The following is a 14,967-nucleotide window of genomic DNA, read 5'->3' as shown; positions in this document are numbered from 1 at the left end:
TAATTAGTAATAACAAAATTTAAATTGTTTAAAAACACTTTTGAATCGAATCAGTATTTTATTTATTTAGTCACCAAGGCTTCATAGCTTAGTGGTAAAGCTTCTGTCTCGTAAACAGGAGATCCTGGGTTCAATCTCCAGAAACGCCTAATATTATTTTACTATCATGAAGTTGGTTGTTATTTTAAAAAAAAATTTTTCTGATTACTTTAAAATAATACGTTAAACTTTAAACACCACGAAGATTTGTAAACCTATCATGACGTTTATGTTAAATTAGGCTATTGTTTATCTTCCGACTGTAATTAACAGCTTATGCAAATTCTAACTCGCGAATATAAAAAAGTCGACTAAATTTTATTATTTTTTTTGATATTCTGTGCAATGTTTTTGCACAAGTAGCAAATTTAATAATTTTGATTGTTCTTAATGATTGGTTGTGTACAAGAATATGAGATTCCGACTATTTAAAAAAAATTAACACTAAATTTACTTTGAAGTCCAAATCCATGTTTGTTTGGTGGCGTCCGTTTAGTAAAACTAAATTGCCAGGTTTAATTTAAGTATATGCACTTAATATGAAGCGTAAATGACTAGATTAAAATATGAATCAATACCAGAAAAAAAACAGATAAATTTTTGTGCGACAAGAAATGTTAAATATAAACTGCAAATTTCATAAACAAGTTATAATTAAAAGCATTCGATATACTTTTGACATCGAAAAAAGAAAGTCAAAGCTTGTTAGCACATAAAATTTCGTATTAAATCAACATCAAATATTTTTTTTATTAAAATTAAAGTAAGTTTATGTGAATTTATTTTAAATAAGTTACATACCAATCAACCTTAATGACAACTTAATTTCTAATATCTTAAAAAAAAACTTATTTTAGCTGTGTTTTTTAAAAGAAAAAAGCAAAAATAGCACTTAAAATATAAATTTACCATTTGACTTTAAAAAGCTGCTATGGTTTTTTGTTAAAAAAAAGAATGCCCTATTAAATGGTTGTCACAGTAATTCTGACGCAGGGTTTAAAATAACGAAAATAAATGCAAGTAATTAAAAGTAACTTAAATGTAAACACATCAAAAAATTAAGTAAATTATTAATGAAACAAAAAAAATAAAATTAAAGTTACCATATTTTTCAACAAAAGCGCAAAATTTTATTATTTGCTTCCTGTAGAGTTTCTACAAAGTGTTAAAAAAGGGCAAATTCTAACTAACTTTATCGAACCGCTGACATTTTGTGATGTGCATATTTTGGTATGCAAGAAGTTAATTAAACTTTTGTAATCGAGGAATATTTTAGTTATTTGCAGCTAATAGCTTAGTTCGACATCATTTTGCAGAAGCATTGGGTAAGTGCAACAGTCATTAAATACACTTTTCTGTCTGTCTGTTTAATATTAAAACTGTGTTGATGGAATACACTAACAAAAGTAAGGTTGCCTATTTTTATTGCAAACTTAGGCTGTTTATGTACATTACACAAACACTTGAACAATAAGAGTAGGACAACAACATAAACATGGGGTGATGTTGTGATTGTATAGAGAAGAGAAAGGATGGCTAGGAAAAAGAGGAGGGAGGGGGGTGGTGGAGATTTAAGTATGTAGAGGTAAAAGAATATTTATTCGAAAGAAAAGTTAAATAGATTATCAACAAAAACTTTATAATCTGAGGTGTCTTAATTACAATGCTTAATAATATATCGTGTTATTTTATAGAAGAGCTGACAAGATGAACAAGAAAATTAATAAATTGTTTATAAATTTTTTCGTTGAAATCTATTGTCAGTTGTTACATAACTTGCACCATTATTTCCCCAAAGTTTTTAGTTTTAAACTTAATAGACGCTTATAATAAAATAAATCTGTTATGCTACTTTGCTTTTTATTGTGTCAATTCAAGCTCTATTAAAATGAGAATTTGAAATATACAAAATACGTTTTAAATTATATAGGAAATAGACAATAATAAATAAATTTTGCGTACGCCGTGTGAAAGGGCCTTTATTTTAAACAATTAACTATTAAATCTAAAAATAGCGTGTTTACAGCAAATAAATTCAAAAAGTTTCTGGGGAAGCATGCCCATTATTTCGTTTTTTGTTTGGACAGACTTAACATTATTTATCAAATTTGACATTGCGGGTGCGTGGCACAATGGATAACGCGTCTGCCTACGGAGCAGAAGATTCCAGGTTCGAGTCCTGGCGCACTCGTATTTTATTTAGCAAAATTTTTCCTACTTTAAGTACGTGAAATACTTATTTATGCTTAAGACATATTTATTTGTTCACTTTTCATCACACACAGAGTTACGGTTGCTAATTGAATCACACGATGTAATTGATAAAGTCGGTTTCATTTCACAATGGCATTGTGACGTTGAATAAAAGGGCAAAAAATTTGTACCTTTTTGCATAGGAAAGGGTGACCCTTGCCTAATTTTTTTTAAATCATTTTACAATTAATAAAACAAAAATAAACAATTGGATTAGGTTAAAGTAGTGATTGGGCTTCGTGAATAATAAAAAAGTGGCAATAAAGAGTAGGAAATGTATGTAATAAAAAAATTACATATAATTTTTTTATACGCTATTTGAAGCGGTTTTATTGCATACTGTACAAAATCGTAAAACATACTCGTTGGGTTAATAAGTTTGCTTTGTTTTTTAAAAACACGATTAATAACGATAAAATTGCATCGCAGCGAAACAAAGCCATGTGTATTATAAGACGTCTTATATTTCTAGTTGTTGTTTAATTGTAAAAAAACTTAAAAAATGAGAAGCTGAATAAGTCAAGATGTAGTTTTTAAACAACAAATTTAATTTTCATACACAAAAAGTAAGTATTCTTTTTCTGAAAATAATTTTTAACTAGGGATATTCTCCGATAGAACATAAGAAGCCAATTTTCCAATTCGGTAAGTGATTGGTTTTGTGATAACAAACAAGGAGGTGCCTAGATAAAACATCCTTATATTGCAAAGTCTGAATAGTGGTAGCGTTAATCGGTTTTGCAACGCTTTGCAATAAAACTTGCAAATGCTTACTAGCAAGATTTATTACCGTCAACATTGTCACCAGACCAAGGAGCACAGTTTCAGTCGATACTTTTTAGGATTAAAATTTTCTTGACCTCACTCCCTACAAGAGTCTTTTACAGCGTTTATTTGTTCAAGCAAATGCTCAAAATATCAAAAACATTTTACTTAAAGTGGTAAAGGTTCATGATTTTTACTTTGGGTATAAAATTAGGTATTTTATTGTCAATTATGCTTAAATATTTGCTTGATTAATAAAAAATAAGATAAATATTTTGCTTTTAAATTTAGTTTGATTATATTATACGACATCGATGCGTGTTTGTTTGCTGAAATTTAGTCTAGTTATTATAAAGGTTATATTTTAATTTACTCTGTAAGTTTTTTTTATAAAAAAAAGGTTTAAACGGTTTTAAACCAAATGTCATTTTTTTTAAAATAAATCAAGTTAAAATGAAATTACTGGGTGTGGGGTTCGAACCCACGCGGACATTCGAACTTAAGTCCAACGCCTTAACCACTCGGCCAACCCAGTAAGTGCGAAAGCCTTGTTAAGATGCTAATAAACATAAATCTTAAGTAAGCCACCAATTGTGATTGGCAGCCTTATGCCTTATTGTCTTTCGAAACTTTGATTTTAAGTCAATTTTTTTTGGTTGGTTTAAACAAGGTGTTTGCGTAGCGAACTTTGTGCGTACTTTGCGTCCTACTATTTCCTCGGGTATTCTAAACTTTTTTGGGGTGGTTCATTTTAAAGTAGGAAATGTCATTTTGTATTGCCTTTAACATGCATTTTATTTAAATAACACGATTAGATATATAAAACTGTTATTATATTGCAAAACCTGTTACAGCAATAAAATAAATTTTAAATGGGCAAGTAATTCTTTTCTTTAATGAAATGCAATAACAGTCTTTAATTTAGTAACCATAATTATTTTTGTAATTGCGACAAAAATTATTTTAAATCACTTTATTAACAAAAGTAAATTAACGTAAAAGTTGCAACAAATATTTGCAGCTGGCCATTTACCCACAACCAGCAATTCGAATTTTTATCACTTTTGCTTATTTATTAAACATATATGTAGTTTTACAGACGTGATCCTACAACTTGAGTTGTAATAAAGAATATCTATCGGCTTACGTTTAAAAAATTAAAAATACGAACAATATGCCTTTTTTCTTTTAACTTTATTAATTGTTAGTCCACAAATAAGATTGGTTTGATTAAAATTCGATAAAAAATGTTAAAATTTAACATTCGTTTGATTAAAATTTGACAATTTGTTCAGCAAAATTTTATAAAATTCTGTTTTTAAAAATTATACAAATAGCATATATACCTTATTCAAATAGGAACAAAGTTGGTTGTTAGAAACGGTCAAAAGAATAACAGCAATTATAACTGTAAAGAAACTACACTTAGCATATTTACACACATTACTGTAAATACCTAGCTTATTGGGACCAAAATCTACACTTAACCAATAAAAATAATTAAAACACAAAAACCATGAAAAAATTACAATGCCATGGGATGAGCATTTAAATAATTGAATAAAATCACGCTAGCTGCCTCAAGAAGGAAAAGCAAGAGTTGTCGTGACCGATTGGTTAAGGCTATAAAAAAGGAAACTATTCAGCTCTGCAGGCACAAGTTCGAATCCTGCCGAAAACGCATTTTTTTTGCATTTTTTAATTAAAAATTAAATAAATACAATTTTAGAAATTAAAGTTGCCTTGAAAAGTAAACAAAAAAGTTGTCGTGGCCGAGGCCATAGACTTACAATCTTTTAGGCGCTGTCCGCACATATTCGAATCCTGCCGACAACGAATTTTTTTATTTAGTTTTAGTTCAAATTTAAATAATTAATTAAAATCGCGCTAGCTGCTCGGGGAAAAAAACTTATTTTAGACTTGATTTCTTTTAGGCTCTGCCCGCGAAGGTTCGAGTCCAGCCGATAACGCATTTTTATTTCAGTTTTAAAACCAACATTATTTTATTTTAGTTTAAATACGAATTTAATTAACTAATTGAAATCACGCGAGGTGCTTCGAGAATGGAACATTAGAGTTGTCGTGGCCGAGGCTACAGGTTTGAGTTCTTTGAGGCTCTGCCCGCGCAGGTTCGACTCATGCCCAACGCATTATTTTATGTTTTAATACAACTTTAAATAATTTGATTAAATTACGTTGGCTGTTTTTCCACATAAAAATAAGTAACGTTGTTCGGTGGATATCGTTGGACAGTACCTTCATAAAAAAACTTTTTTTAAATTTTTAAAATGTTTTAATATCCGCCTTTAGTTGTCGGTTGTTTACAAGAATATAAAATTCTGTCTGTTCAGTAGAACGAAATTGCCCTTCGTCTTTAAAACAAACATTTGCCTTTAATAAAAAGCTAAAATGAATCGGTAAAATAATGGTTTAATTCCAGAAAAACGAAGTTAGAGGTTCCACGTGAAAAGAGTTTTAAACAAATTTGCGAAGGAAAAGTTTTAAATATAAAGAAAACTATTTTTATCCTGGGTTGGCCTTTCGGTTAATAGCCAAATGCGCCAACCATTGCAACACAACAACAACACAACAACAACTGATATATGTTACACTTGGATTGAATCTGAAGATTAAAATTATAATAATAAAAATGTAACAAAATAGATTTGACCTTGGGTGGACTCAAACAACCAACCTTTCGATCTATTGCGACACAAATACGACTAATTCGCGACACTTCTATTAAATTTGCAAAGCAAAATTATAATATTAATAAAAATGAGAAAAAACTAGTTTCGTTCTTGGGCTGGCTCAAACCTCCAACCTTTTGGTAAAAGAGCTAAACGCGCCAATGATTGCGACACAGAAACGACTGATTTGCGACATTTCTATCAAACTTGCAAAGCAAAATTGTAAAAAAAAGACGATTATATATTTGACCATAGCTGGACTCGAATAATTAAATACATAACATTTGATTTAATAATTTAGTTGATAATCTTAATTAATGTTTATGATTATCTTTATTTATTCATAGAGATTAATTTTAAAATTGATCAAATGATTTTAAATCGTATTTTATTTATCAAATAAATCTAGTTGTAAGTAATTTTGCTTGTTGTGATGATGAATTTAAAATTACTTTGACACAATTAGTGCGTTTTTTAAAAAAAAACAATAATTGTATGGGAAATCCCCTTTTCGATATAAATATATTAAAACAGTTTTACAAACGTAAACATGTGTATCACCAGCTTCTTTTGAACATTTTTAAAAGACGAAAATAATTTTATAAATTTAAAATCAGATGATTGATTTAATGGAAAGAAAAGAATCTGTATTTTTTCCATTAATCTTAAAGGTTGATAAACTACTTTTGGCTATAAAAAACTTGGAAAGTACACCTTTATCATTTTTAAAAGACAACGTTTAACAAATCTTGCTAGATGGTGGACTAGATTGCAGAAAAAATCTTAAAGGTCAATGTATTTTCAAAACTACCTTATATTGCCCACCACTTGCCTGAACATTACCAGACATTATTGCATAATTAGTAATAACAAATTTTAACTTGTTTAAAAAAACTTTTAAATCAAATCAGTGTTTTAATTTTTTAGTTAACGAGGCGTTATAGCTTAGTGGTAAAGCGTCTGTCTCGTAAACAGGAGATCCTGGGTTCAATCCCCAGTAACGCCTATTATTATTTTACTATAATGAAGTTGGTAGTTAATTTTAAAAATAATTTATTCTGATTACTTTAAAATAATACGTTAAATTTTAAATACCACGAAGATTTGTAAACCTATCATGACGTTTATGTTAAATTAGGCCTTATTCTATCTCGCGAATGTAAAAAAAGTCGACTAAATTTAAATAGTTTTTTGTACTTTTTTCTTAATATTCTGTGCAATGTTTTTGCACAAGTAGCAAATTTAATAATTTTGATTGTTCTTAATGATTGGTTGTGTACAAGAATATGAGATTCCGACTATTTAAAAAAAAATGAACACTAAATTTACTTTGAAGTCCAAATCCATGTTTGTTTGGTAAAATATGAATCAATACCAGAAAAAAAACAGATAAATTTTTATGCGACAAGAAATGTTAAATATAAACTGCAAATTTATAGTTATAATTAAAAGCATTTGATATACTTTAACAAGTTATAATTAAAAGCATTCGATATACTTTTAACATCGAAAAAAGAAAGTTAAAGCTTGTCAGCACATAAATAAAAATTTCGTATTAATTCAACATCAATAATTTTTTTTTATAAAAATTAAAGTAAATTTATGTGGATTTATTTTAAATAAGTTACATACCAATCAACTATAATGACAACCTAATTTCCAATATCTTATTAGGTAAATAATAACATAGTTTTTAAAAAATAACTTATTTTAACTGTGTTTTTTAAAAGAAAAAGGCAAAAATAGCACATAAAATATAAATTTACCATTTGACTTTGAAAAGCTGCTATGATTTTTTGTTTAAAAAAAGAATGCCCTATTAAATGGTTGTCACAGTAATTCTGACGCAGGGTTTAAAATAACGAAAATAAATGCAAGTTATTAAAAGTAACTTGAATGTAAACACATCAAAGCGTATTAAGTAAATTATTGATGAAACAAAAAAAATAAAATTAAAGTTACCATATTTTTCAACAAAAGCGCAAAATTTTTTTATTTGCTTTCTGTAGAGTTTCTACAAACTGTTGAAAAAGGGCAAATTCTAACTAACTTTATCGAACCGCTGACATTTTGTGATATGCCTATATTGGTATGCAAGAAGTTAATTAAACAGCAAACTTTTGTAATCGAGAAATATTTTGGTTATTTGCAGCTAATAGCTTAGTTCGACATCATTTTGCAGAAGCATTTGGTAAGTACAACAGTCATTAAATACACTTTTGTCAGTCTGTTTAATATTAAAACTGTGTTGGTGGAATACACAACAAAAGTAAGGTTGCCTAATTTTATTGCAAACATAGGCTATTTATGAATAGTTATGTACATTACACAAACACTTGAACAATAAGAGTAGGACAACAACATATACATGGGGTGATGTTGTGATTGTATAGAGAAGAGAAAAAATGGCTAAAGAAAGGAGGAGGGAGAGATTTAAGTGTGTAAAGGTGAAAGAATATTTATTCGAAAGAAAAGTTAAATAGATTATTAACAAAAACTTTATAATCTGTTGTGTCTTAATTACAATGCTAAATGATATATCGTGTTATTTCATAGAAGAGCTGACAAGATGAACAAGAAAATTAATAAATTGTTTATAATTTTTTTCGTTAAAATGTATTGTCTGTTGTTACATAACTTGCACCATTATTTCCCCAACGTTTTTAGTTTTAAACTTAATAGACGCTTATAATAAAATAAATCTGTTATGCTACTTTGCTTTTTATTGAGTCAATTTAAGCTCTATTAAAATGAGAATTTGAAATATACAAAATACGTTTTAAATTATATAGGAAAAAGACAATAATAAATAAATTTTGCGTACGCCGTGTGAAAGGGCCTTTATTTTAAACAATTAACTATTAAATGTAAAAATGGCGTGTTTACAGCGAATAATTCAAAAAGTTTCTGGGGGGGAGCATGCCCATTTTTTTTTTGTTTGGACAGACTTAGCATTTTTTTTTGTTTGGACTGATTAAGAAAACATTATTTATTTAAAACATTATTTTATATTCTGATTAAGAAAACATTATTTATCAAATTGGACATTACGGGTGCGTAGCGAAATGGATAACGCGTTTACCTACGGAGCAGAAGATTCCAGGTTCGAGTCCTTGCGTGCTCGAATTTTATTTAGCAAAATTTTTCCTACTTTAAGTACGTGAAACACTTATTTATGCTTCAGACATATTTATTTGTTCACTTTTTATCACATAGAGAGTTACGGTTGCTAATTGAATCACACGATGCAATTGATAAAGTCGATTTCATTTCACAATGGCATTGTGACGTTATATAAAAGGGCAAAAAAGTTGTACCCCTTTGCATAGGAAAGGGTGACCCTTGCCTAATTTTTTTAAAATAATTTTAAAATTAATAAATCAAAAATAAACAATTGGATTAGGTTAAAGTTGTGACTGGGCTTCGTTAATAATAAAAAAGTGGCAATAAAGAGTAGGAAATGTATATAATAAAAAAATCACATATAACTTTTTTATACACTATTTGAAGCGTTTTTATTGCATACTGTACAAAATCGTAAAACTTACTCGTTGGGTTAATAAGTTTGCTTTGTTCTTTAAAAACCCAATTAATAACGATAAAATTGAATCGCAGCGAGACAAAGTCATGTGTATTATAAGACGTCTTATATTTCTAGTTGTTGTTTAATTGTAAAAAACTTAAAAAATAAGAAGCTGAATAAGTCAAGGTGTTGTTTTTAAACAAGAAATTTTATTTTCATACACAAAAGGCAAGTATTCTTTTTTTGAAAATAATTTTTAACTAGGGATATTCTCAGATAGACCATAAGCCAATTTTCCAACTCGGTAAGTGATTGGTTTTGCGATAACAAACAAGGAGGTGCCTAGAATAAACATCCTTATATTGCATAGTCTGAATGGGGGTTGCTTTGATCGGTATTGGTCCGCTTTGCAATAAAACTTGCAAATGCTTACTAGCAAGAATTATTACCGTCAACATTGTCATCAGACCAAAGAGCACAGTTTCAGTCGATACTTTTTGGGATTAAAATTTTCTTGACCTCACTCCCTACAAGAGTCTTTTACAGCGTTTTATTTGTTCAAGCAATTGCTCAAATTAACGAAAACATTTTACTTAAGGTGGTAAAGGTTCATGATTTTTACTTTGGGTATAAAATTAGGTATTTTATTGTCAATTATGCTTGATTAATAAAAAAAAATAAGATCAATATTTTGCTTTTAAATTTAGTTTGGTTGTATTTTACGACATCGATACGTGTTCCTTTGCTGAAATTTCGTCTAGTTATTATAAGGGTTATATTTTAATTTACTATGTAATTTTTTTTTAGAAAAAAAGGTTTAAACGATTTCGAAGCAATTGTCATTTTTTTAAATAAATCAAGTTAAAATGAAACTACTGGGTGTGGGGTTCGAACCCACGCGGACATTCGCCCATTGGAACTTAAGTCCAACGCCTTAACCACTCGGCCAACCCAATAAGTGAAAAAGCGTTGTTAAAATGCTAATAAACATAAATTTAAAGTAAGCCACCAATTGTGATTGGAAGCCTTGTGCCTTATTATCTTTCGAAAACTTTGATTTCAAGTCAATTTTTTTTGGTTGGTTTAAACAAGGTGTTTGCGTAGCGAACTTTGTGCGTACTTTGCGCCCTACTATTTCCTCGGGGATTCTAAACTTTTTGGGGGATCATTTTAAAGTAGGAAATGTCATTTTGTAATGCTTTTAACATGCATTTTATTTAAATAACACGATTAGATATATAAAACTGTTATTATATTGCAAAACCTGTTACAGCAATAAAATAAATTTTAAATGGGCAAGTAATTCTTTTCTTCAATGAAATAACAGTCTTTAATTAGGTAACCATAATTATTTTTGTAATTGTGACAAATATTATTTTAAATCACTTTATTAACAAACATAATTAACGTAAAAATTGCAACAAATATTTGCAACGTTTAAGAAATTAAAAATACGAACAAAATGCCTTTGTTCTTTTAACTTTATTAATTGTTAGTCAACTATTAAGATTCGTTTGATTAAAATTTTCTGTTTTTAAAAATTATACAAATAGCATATATACCTTATTCAAATAGAAACAAAGTTAGTTGTTGGTTGTTAGAAACGGTCAAAAGAACAACAGCAATTACAACTGTAAAGAAACTACACTTAGGGTCGAATGCAGAAAGTGCGATTAACTTAATCGGCGATTAACGCTAATCCAGGATTAGCTAATCCCCCGATTAACGAAAATCAGGATTAAATTTAATCGGTATGCAGAAATTTTTAATCGCCGGATTAACTAATCCGGCGATTAACGTTAATCCTGGATTAAAAATATCAACAATTAAAATATTTATGTAATTTCTTTATGACGCGCTTGTGACGAACAAACAAATTGACGTAAACAATGAGACTGTTTAAGCGAAACGGCGGGCTTGCCTAGTAACCAAATTTTGTCGTCAAATTTAGTTTTTTATAATAAATTTAACGACAAAAAAACTTGAAACATGGACCCTAAAATAAATAAAAAAAGAGGAAAAAACTTTTCCAAATGTGACAAAAGTTTATTACTTGAATGCCTAAACAACAACGGGATAAAAAGTAGAATTGAAAGCAAAGAAACTGGAAAGGTTTCAGCTAAGGCAAAGGAATCAGCCTGGAATGATTTGGCATCCGTCTACAACTTTTCTGCTTTATCTGAGCGGAGGAGTGTAAGCCAGCTTCAGCTGTGCTGGAAAAATATAAAGGCGGATGCCAAAAAAAAAAAAAAATATAAAGGCGGATGCCAAAAAAATCGCGTCATCGTCGTGAGGTTTTTTTAACCGGCGGCGGCCAAGTTGAGGTGGAACTGGACGAGCTAACAGAAGCTGTTTGCTGTATGTATAAATTGTAATGTGTTTTGTTCCTAAACCAAACAATGTTTTATATTTTTAACTGTTTTTAATAGCTGCAGTTCCATCTCAAATTGAGCCGCTGTTTAACCCGTACAACGATGACGCTGATTTAAACCAGCTGGTTCCTTTGCCTAATGAGATGGGCCCAATATTCGAATTTGGTAAGAAAAATTATTCGCTTTATCGTGGCTTGATTTTGAGCCTATTTTGGTTACTACTCACAAGATAATATTTTTTATTATCGTTTTTTACATTTTTATGTTAGCAACAAAAAAACATAATTCTATTTAGTAATTATTACAACGTTTTAGAATTACCACAACATCAACCACAACAACAACCGCAACAACAACCTAATTTGGAACAACAACTAAAATTTAAACTATTAAGGACCTAAATTAATTTAAAGGAAAAACAAACAGAAAATTTAGAACAATTGCACTTATAAACCCAACAACCAAAACTGCTACAAAAAAAGAGTCGTTGCAAGAGAATTTTATTGTTATCATCAACAGCGTATACGACAGTCACCTTCTCCTTCTTAAGAATATTGCTGCGTTGCGTTTGCAACTGTTGAAAATCAACGTCTATTTTACATTCGCAATAATCAAAAAAAAATTCGTGCGGAATTATAATCAAATCTTTGTGATGCCGTACCTTCACACTATGTTCACAAAGAAAGTACGCTAGGGCTGGGTAGGCCTGTTATTTTACAACCTTCGTTTTCTGGTGGTCCCTGCGACATGCATCGCAGGTTTCAAGATGCAATGGCAATAGTTCGTAAATATCATAAACCAGACTATTTTCATTACTTTTACATGTAATCCTAATTGGAAGGAAATTAAAGACTCTCTATTTCCTGGCCAATCTCCCGCTGACCAGCCTGATTGTTACGAGGGTCTTCAATGGTAAATTAATTGCATTTATGGAAAAAGTAAAAAATAAAAATCTTTTTGAAAAAATTACTGCTTATATTTATACTATCGAATTTCAAAAAAGGGTCTTCCACATAGTCACATTTTGCTTATACTCGATGAACAAGAACTGCCTAGTATCTTTAAAATTTTAAAAGTGAAAGTAAGCAAAATTAACATTATTGTTTTTTTGGATATTATGTCCAGGTTAAATTTACGCAGGGAATTTATTTACTAAAATAAATAGTCACCGAAATTTATAGATTTGTATTTAATATTATTTTGTAAAAAGTTGAATTGTAACAATGCCTATATTGTTTAACAATAAGCCTGTTTACATGAGCGTATTTGAAAATATTTCAAAATCGGTTTTGAGTGACGTCACTCGCTCTTTTTTCAAAACCGATAAAGCGTTCAGTTTACATGCGCCAAAGAACCGTATTCGAGTCCCTACTGTGTCGCTTGTTGTCAGTACGCACATTTAGCTTGTCAGTTTGCTACACGCTTATACCAGGCTTGGATAGTTTAATAAAAAAGTAAAGCACAAAGTTAGTTAATATTTAGCGGACCAAATGTCTATTGGCAACAGGTAAGGTGTTAGAAAAACGCCTATGCTGTTACCTGTTAGACTAATATTGAAGACTTTAAGTAAAATTATGAAAGTACTTGTGTATTATTTAGTCTGTCATTTTAGCCATTAGAAACTAGTTATATAAATAAATCCATGCAATTTTAAAGTTTTGTTTGTGTTAGTATTAAACTGGTGCTACTGCTAGGAAGCCTGCAAGCTGACGGGCCTTGTTGAGTTTTAGATCTTTTATAGCCTATACCTAATTTTCTGTTTTTAATACTTAGCACTATGACAATCGAATACCTAATTAAAAAACGAATAGCTGTTATTTTTGTATTATTCTGGAAGTTTCTTTTTGATGCTGTTACAGCAATACAGACCTTTAAGGCAAAAGCCTCATGGACTGCACAAAGAAAAACAATACAGTTTGTTTGTCGTGGCATGTTGTATGTTGATTTCCACTATGATAAACGGAGAAATAAGATTTGGATGTTTCAAAGGTATATATATGTTGTACTGTTTAGCTAACAGTATCATACTTACGTCATGTTAAGTAAAATTATGCTCAAAAATTGTTCTCCTTTTAGATCAGATGATTTTTGGACCAACATAATTTCGAGCTTTAATGATGCCCAATGGCTACAGAATTTTAGAATGCGAAAATCAACGTTTTTAAAATTGGTGGACATATTACAAGAAGACATGAAACCTGGTAAATACATTAAGCTATTTAATTATTTTTTAAATTTAAAAACCCCTTTTTAATTACCTTAAAATAATTGTATTAACTAATAAATGACATTAAATTTTTCAGATTAAATAAAATTAAAAATGTTATGTTTAGACGAAAGATCTGTAAGAACTCCAATTCCTACCGATAAAAGAATTGCCATAGCTGTTTATAAGCTAGCATCTGCCTCGGAATATTGGGCAGTAGGCAACACATTTGGCATACACAAATCCTCTGTGTTGAACTGTTTAAAGAAGTAATAAATTTTGGGGCTGATGTTAACTATAATTTATAAGCAAAGCTATTATATTAACTTTTTTACGAAAATTTAGATTTTGCAAAGCTGTTAATGCTCGATTGCATGGGTTTATTCATATGCCAAACACAGAAGAAGCTATAAAAATTGCAAAAAGAATACAAAAAAAGTCTCATTTTCCCCAAGTGTGTACTTTTTTTAGTTCAAAAAAGTAAAATTTGATTGCGCTTAATAAACAACATTTTATGTTTAAATACAAAAGGTTTATGGCTGCATTGATGGAAGCCACATTCCTGTAACTGCACCCAGGGTAGGGAAAAAGGACTACACAAACAGAAAAGGATGGGACTCAATAATATTACAAGCTGTTGTTGATGATCAGTGCATGTAAGTTAATAATTTTAGTACATGTTTAACACACCACAATTGTTTCTTGAATTAAAAAATGTCTTTCATTTTATTTATGTAAAATAGGATTCGTCATATAAATATACAAAGCCCTGGAAGCACCCATGATGCAACTGTTTTTAAAAAATCTGCAATATATACAGAATCAAGTCGTTTACCCAAGGTTTGTGAATTTGATACAGTTAATTTAGGTTTTAATCATATTAACTATATAATTAAAATAAATGTCTTGTTTTAGGCACCCATAGTGTTGGAAAATACTATTATTCCTTTAATGATTTTGGGAGACCCTGCCTACCCCTTAATGCCTTGGCTAATTAAGCCCTTTATTGGGTACAACCTTTCTCCAGAGAAAGAATCTTTTAACTGTGTTACCATAGTTCGGTTCGAATAATTGTAGAAAACGCATTTGGACGCCTTAAAGCTCGTTGGAGGATATTAG

At 29.6% G+C, this 14,967-nt stretch overlaps 4 non-coding genes across 4 annotated transcripts; 2 read left to right on the top strand and 2 right to left on the bottom strand.

Annotated features, from left to right (window-relative positions):
- Positions 1-2,157: 2,157 nt before the first annotated feature.
- On the top strand, positions 2,158-2,230 carry Trnar-acg (transfer RNA arginine (anticodon ACG)). The gene has a single exon. It is a non-coding gene; the product is annotated as a tRNA-Arg (tRNA).
- A 1,287-nt stretch (positions 2,231-3,517) lies between these two features.
- On the bottom strand, positions 3,518-3,592 carry Trnal-uaa (transfer RNA leucine (anticodon UAA)). Its single transcript has one exon. It is a non-coding gene; the product is annotated as a tRNA-Leu (tRNA).
- A 3,089-nt stretch (positions 3,593-6,681) lies between these two features.
- Positions 6,682-6,753, top strand: Trnat-cgu (transfer RNA threonine (anticodon CGU)). The gene has a single exon. It is a non-coding gene; the product is annotated as a tRNA-Thr (tRNA).
- Positions 6,754-10,143: 3,390 nt separating this feature from the next.
- On the bottom strand, positions 10,144-10,226 carry Trnal-uaa (transfer RNA leucine (anticodon UAA)). Its single transcript has one exon. It is a non-coding gene; the product is annotated as a tRNA-Leu (tRNA).
- Between the last annotated feature and the right edge of the window lie 4,741 nt (positions 10,227-14,967).

This window comes from Corella eumyota, chromosome 6 (genome assembly GCF_963082875.1).
Source record: "Corella eumyota chromosome 6, kaCorEumy4.1, whole genome shotgun sequence".
Taxonomy (NCBI): Eukaryota; Metazoa; Chordata; class Ascidiacea; order Phlebobranchia; family Corellidae; genus Corella; species Corella eumyota.
Note: the sequence above shows the minus strand (reverse complement) of the source record. Positions and strands in the feature narration are given on the sequence as shown.